Source organism: Morone saxatilis, unplaced genomic scaffold (genome assembly GCF_004916995.1).
Source record: "Morone saxatilis isolate NCDOM2014 unplaced genomic scaffold, NCSU_SB_2.0 Contig8, whole genome shotgun sequence".
Classification (NCBI taxonomy): Eukaryota; Metazoa; Chordata; class Actinopteri; family Moronidae; genus Morone; species Morone saxatilis.
In genome coordinates this window covers 1,056,596-1,063,390 of record NW_023340257.1, presented here as the reverse complement: position 1 = coordinate 1,063,390, position 6,795 = coordinate 1,056,596, and the positions used below count along the sequence as shown (strand labels likewise).

Sequence of the window (6,795 nt, the reverse complement as noted above, 5' to 3'; positions counted from 1 at the left end):
GGAGCAAAACATCAGGTGACAGAAGGATAGAGTGCAAACTCAGAAATATAGTCTTATATTTACCTGTTAAAAACAAATAAAAACCCCCTCTGTGGAGAGGTGAATCTTGTCTCATCCTCCAACCCAACTACAAATCAGAGGCAGTTGATGTAAAACATTGAAATCACATCCGTAATCAACATTTTAAAACCCACGATAAACTAACCAGCAGTAATACAGATAGACAGTAACAGTTTAACTCTGGTCATTTAACTTAGCACCTTTTAACTAAGAAACAATCACAATTAAGAGTCTCATATCCGTTGTATATGTACTGTCATTGTACAGTCATGCAGTGTTAAGAGCCCTAATTAGGAGGAGGCTGTGTAGGGCCCTTAGTGAACCCCCGCTCGCGTACCTTTTTCCGTTCTTCAGCTTTTGCGCAGTGGCAGTATCGTAGCCTATGAGGGTGTTATGCGAGGCGTGATTTATTGCTATTGAAACTTACCAATTACCCCGCCTAGACGACTTGAAATATAGTCGGCGACGGCAATTTGCGTCTCAAGGGAGACTCATGAAGTGTTGAAATATAATAACATATATTACAACCGTTAATAGAAAAAAGCACTGGTAAAACATTTATTTGTATTATGTAAACAGAAGGATCATACACGGATGGTAATTGGGGGCGGGGGCACAGGGGATAATGTCCCCTGCACTTTTCAAAAGGCCGTTTGGTCTCCGCCAGTTTTACCGTTCCAAAAACAATGTTACACTATAATAAAACAAGAGACTATCAAGCACTAGACCCAAGCTGAAGCCTGCTCTCCCTTAGTTTAGACCCGCCCACAAGCTCCTCGATTGGTCTGCCGGGTTGCTTGTGTGATTGGCCCGTCCCGTGTCACTCCAGTCTTGCTTGCACACCGTCGCTAGTTGCCCAGGAGTCCTCATTAATCTGCCACTGTAAATTGGGCGTTTGTCTGCTGAGTCCCTCAGCTAGAAGATTTTAATATCAGAGGGTTCATTACATTAACGTTTTGAATCGGTGTGGTGTGTGTGTGTGTGTGTTTGGTAAGTTACTCAAACCGAAATGCGTTACACCATCCTGCAAGAACCTTGCACAGGCTCCCAAATAAAGCAGCATATCCACTTAAGATCCTCCTTCATCAATGGGGTGATAATGGGGGATTTTCTACATGCTTTAAACCAGTCTAAACCAAAAAAGGGAAAACAGAAACTTAAAAGTAGCAATAGGAAAACTAGAAGAAACTACTAGAAGAAACACAGTGGAACTGAAAGAGGTTAGAGTTTTATAAAAAACTGTGCCACCCGCCCCAATCAAAATGTTTCGCCTTGGAAATAAGTGCTACATGAAACGTATAAGCCATAAATAATAGCCTATAAAATGTATACATATGCTGAGTGGTCTTAAGCAGTTATCTTTTTGGTCAACTCTCAATTTGAAAGCATATTTGGGTGGTATTCATTCACCATGCTTTGTTAGTAGTACTCAGGCTCTGTTTAAACTTGGCACCTTTAATGGTGGTATTAAAATATCCAGAATGGTGTTCAACATTGTTCTCTCATAACGCTGGTTCAAGATATAATTACATATATAAATAATATAAATAATAATAAAGTAATTACAAGGATAGACAGTAACAGTTTAACTCTTGTCATTTAACTTTTACACCCTTTTTAACTAAAGCAATTCACCAAGAAGAGTTTCATATTTCCGTATTTATTTGTGTGTGGGACCGTTCCGCGGCTGCGTGGTGCCCCCGTGGCCGCCCGGGGGCTTTATCCTCAGTTGCCATTCTTCCTTAAAAGGTTATATATAATATAATATATAATTATATCTTATATATTAATTATATATTCTGTGGATAAAAGGTGAAATAATATCAGTTACATTTGTTTCAGTGTTTACGGTCAATGTGCTTGTAAAAATATACATAGTTTATTCTGTAAAAGCTTTAGACTCTAATTAAAAGTGTTGCCAGGGACTAGTTTATGCTAAGCAACCACAGGCAGCAGTCCTAGCTTAATGAAGTGTGATTTTCAAAAAAAAATACACCCACAAACACGTCTTTGGAAAGCAAATAAACCTGTTTACAGTTGGTTAGTTGTTTTATTAACCTTCCACAGGTAAATCTTAAGATGCACATGCCACGGTCAGATCTAGCCAATAAGGTGTCTTTTTTTGGGCACATCACATAATAAACCAGCTATGTTTAGGAAACACCAGGGCCACAATTGGTTTAATTGATCGACACAGGTTCTTACGACAAAGTGCGTGTGGGGCTATTTTATGAAGATGGTCAAGGGTAACTTTCTGTGGTCAGGGTTTAGGTTTTACAAGTTGTGAAGAAAAAAAGTAATAAAAATCATAATAAAAGGAACGTGAGAAATGATCAACATGGGAGGACCCACTACACACAGGTTTCATGTCACAAACTGTTACTGGTTGGGGACCTTGGGACACCCCAGGGGCCTGTACGATGTCATGTGGGTGTTTCCAAAGCCAAACATGAACTAAAAAAACGTAGCTTGGAAGGTATATTCATTTCATTACATCACAACCCATTTTAAACCTACTATATTTGTTTTTAAAGATGTGGAATGTTGATAGGACAGCAAATGCTGGGAGGAGAGGAATATGGGTACGATATGGAATCACACTAAGGACATTGGCAGTTAGCCTACATGCTTTGGGAGTTATGTCCACTGAGCCACTAATGATGGTCCCAGGAACTAAAACCATGAGGAAAAAAAAAATGGAATTTTAACTTTAATTAGCCGTGGGTATGGAATATGGCCAGGGCTTGGAATTAGAAAGATCTTCAACACAACAAACTACACATGTATACATGTGTATTTTATATGTAGTATTGCACTGTATATACACATATACCATAGGGATTTCTGGGCTTCTCTGGTCATGGGTCAGGGTTTGAAATAGTTTAATGCAAACAAAGTTAATGTTTAATCTACCATTCTGAAAACAAAAGTGATTTGTTATGGCATCTATGATGGCATATTGATGATTACAGTTCATCCTCTTGGTCGATATTCTGGACCGAAGCAGTTGACTGACCAACCGACACTGCCAATACCACAGCCACGCTGCTAGCATGGCTTAAAAACAATTGCCTATATGTGATATTTAAATGATAATATAGATTAGATAGATCCAATTTAAATTTAATTCAGTTTATTTGTACAGCGCCAATTCATAACAGAAGTTATCTCAGGACACTTTTCAAATAAAGCAGGTCTAGACCGGAACTCTTATAAACATTTACAGAGACCCAACAGTACCACCATGAGCAAGCACTTTGGCGACTGGGGCAAGAAAACTTGCCTTATAACAGCAGAAACCTAGGACAGACCCTTCGCTCTAGGTGGGTGGTCATCTGCCTTGACAGTTGGGGTGGAGAAAGAGAGAGAAGAGAGAAGAGAAAGAGAGAGAGAGAGATGAGAGAGAGAGATGCACAGCAACAACAGGTAACAACAACTACACTAATAGTAGTGACTGATTGGTGATAATGATTGAACATATAAGATGAGGACGACGCGAAGACAACTCTTAAATTGGAGTCTGCCTCCCGAACCAAAACTGGAAGCTAGAAATGATTATACTATAGGTAGATATGATTACACTATAGGTAGATATGAACCTGTTATATACTATGGGATAAAATAGCATCCTGTTCAGGCAGTTACTATGGACACCTGGACTGAATAAAATCTAACAAAGCCAGGAGAAACAATAACAGTATTTGTCTTGCTGACAGGTCCCAGAAGGAGCATCTAATTGACGAAGTCCATATAGCTTCCAAGCCTGATCAATACCAGCACAGAGTGACTGACAAGCTGAGATTGCAAAGGGCTAACGCTCACTTTACCCATTATTTCACCATGGGCCTACCAGCCTTCGACCAATATACTGATGAGTCAATATTGTCCCTTACTTAAGATAAAGATAAAATCTTTTTATTGTCACTGTATATACAGCATTTTTCATACATGAAACAAAACTTGTCCTCCCATATACATTACTATATACATTAGGCAGCTGTAGCACCCGGGCAGCAGTAAGGGGTTAGATGTACACAGGAGTCCCAAGTCCCTACACACTGAGCTACTACCAGAAAAAACAAAGATCTGGTTCCTTCTTTGGTTATTCTTGGTTAAAAACAGGGTTATAGTGTTATATGATGGTCTCAATACTATCTTGCTGTTGTGATAATGATGTAAATAATGTATGTGAAAACACTGGCTATTAGCAACATTACATTATACAATTATCTAAATTACTCATGATGTTTTTGTTTTGTTTTTGTCATAACTAAAGTAACCATATCTAAATTTCTAAATTTCTAGAAAAACATTTTATTAATGGAAAAAAAAAGTTCTATTTCACCTCCAGAATTATTTTCCTGGCATTCTGGACAGAGCTTCCAATATGAGCTGTGGTGCCCTGAGTTGACTAAAAGCTCATTTATTCAAGCATATACACTATGTAAGCATAATATGATAAATTATTTTAGATCCTAAAACAAAATTGGAATAAGGGCTCTTCTAAGCCTCAGGGATAGGTAAGAATTATATATTTTGGTAAAAAAAAAGTTAAGGCGAAAGTGCAAGAAGAATGGTCGCACAATCTTAGTTTCCGTTGTGATTTAGTGCATCTTACCAAACTAATTCTAAATAAATCATATTACGACCACAAGTGATCTGGTGCCTTTGGCAGTTGCCCGCTTAGTGTGGTCCAGCCTTGCACTGAACTGTTACATGAATAAATACAAGATATTCTTTTATAACTTCACAGTGCTTTTCCCGGTTTCACTGGAAGGGAATTAGGTTGTAGCAATCTGATTAACTGCGCATTTGTTTCTGAATATCTTAATACTAATGTGCAGCACTATAGCATATTATAGACGGAAATGATCAAACAGTAGCTGCATTATGACGTCATGTCCTGTCATGCAGAGGTTAAGTTAAAATCTAACTTAACTTTAATTTTCTGGTTTATATTGTCAGTACACAGTGCATTCTTATAAAAAATAATTGTGCTTAATCAAGTTATAACAAACAAATTACTAATGAATACATACATAATGCACGGACTGAAAAATGGGGGAAGGGGTTTAAGATCACTTTTTCCCCTGGGCCACAATGTGGGTTATTATGGCCCTGCTTTAAAAAACAACAAAACTGTCAAAATTCAACGAAATTGTAGACTGGAGTTGGTGTTCTGGCGTTAGTCTTGACAAAAACCTCACACTTCCCACGCTTTAAAAACCCATATGTGAAACTCAAGAACATACTGCTTCCTCTCAGAGAAAAATTATCACATAAGAATTTAGAATTTGGAAGGCTTTGGCAGTGTGGGGATAAATGTAAAAAGAGAAACAGTGTTTTAACACAGAGACAAATAAATGTGTGTGTTTAGGTTGTGTGAGATTGCATTCCTTACTTTGGCACTGAGTATCCCGTTCCTTTGGAATCTGAAGGCTGTGTGTGTGTGTTTGGTGTACTGAATTGTTGCTGTTGTTGGCCTAAAATAAAGCCCTTTAGCCCAGCGAGCCTTGCAGCAGCCATTAGTTTGAGGCAGCTCTCCCAGCAGAGCGCTGACAATGATGACAGGCAGTGGCAATGCAAGAAGGCCCTGGGGGTGGGACTCAGGGGGCATCACTTGCTCTGGGTCAGCCAGGGCCAACGTATTTATCTGGGCAGTAATCTGAAGGAAATGGGACAGAATGCCTGACCCCAAAACCTCAGGGACATCATCAAAACAGGTCCCATTTCAAGTCCACCATAACTTGCTGTGTCGCACAGGGCCTGCTGTCAGACAGCACAGACTGCTGTAACTGGAGAGAGACAGCCAAGCTGATGAATAACAGAGCAGCAATCAGCAGTGAGTGTGGCAGCTATGGGTAAACTATTAAGGAGAAGCAGGACTGATCGCTCATGGATCTGAGCTCCGAGCTAAAACTGGCCTTAAGCTGAAACGGCAATCTTGTCACCTCACTACTGACTGTGCACAGTGATTTACTGCAGACTGGAGACACTCCTTCACTCTGATAACTACTACATTAGCAATGCTTACAAGTGCTGCTGTATCACTTGTATACAGGCTGAGGTGGTTTAAAATATTAGTGTCGTTCTTCAAAAATATGAACACATATTAACTATATATTCTCATACCTTAACGACTAAATAAGTGACTGCTGTTGCAGAGTACCAGCAACAGGCATACCGGACCTTCATCAGACCAGACATGCATTCTTCTATGGTTAACCTTGTGAAATGGTCGTAGTTTGGTTACATTTAGGCACCAAAACTATCCCATGGTTTCAAGCCAAACTATGATCTTTTAGGAAAATGTAAGTATGTTAGTATGTTAGCTAAGGAGGCTATGTTACATACGTTAGTAAGATAACGTTCGTATGTAAGTTAAAATAAGTCAACGTTGACTTTTGGTTTCACACGGGACACCAACAACGATCTCATTTTGGCACCACTGTCCTCTTCCTCCTGGCGGTCCAAAGTGTCATAAACCTGTGTTCTTTCTAATTTCCAGCAGGTGGCAGCTCCATTGGTTGCAAGAGACAGATAGTATTGAGTCTTATGAAGAAACAAGAGAGAAGGACAGAGACAGAGACAAAGGTGCACAACAACTATACTAATAGAAATGACTGATGATGAGTTTATGGTCTCAATCTCTAGTTTCAGTGTTCTTCCATACAGCATGATGTTCATTTAGAGTAGAGTAGACGCACCACCAGGGTCATAATGTTATGGCTGATC

The 6,795-nt window shown here is 39.3% G+C and overlaps 1 protein-coding gene and 1 non-coding gene across 2 annotated transcripts in view; one reads left to right on the top strand and one right to left on the bottom strand.

Annotated features, from left to right (window-relative positions):
• The window catches only part of sez6b (seizure related 6 homolog b), a gene marked incomplete in the record, with an annotated part of 173,318 nt that overhangs the window by 161,813 nt on the left and 4,710 nt on the right, over positions 1-6,795 (bottom strand).
• Positions 414-550, top strand: LOC118342283. Its single transcript, XR_004797472.1, has one exon. It is a non-coding gene; the product is annotated as a U4 spliceosomal RNA (small nuclear RNA).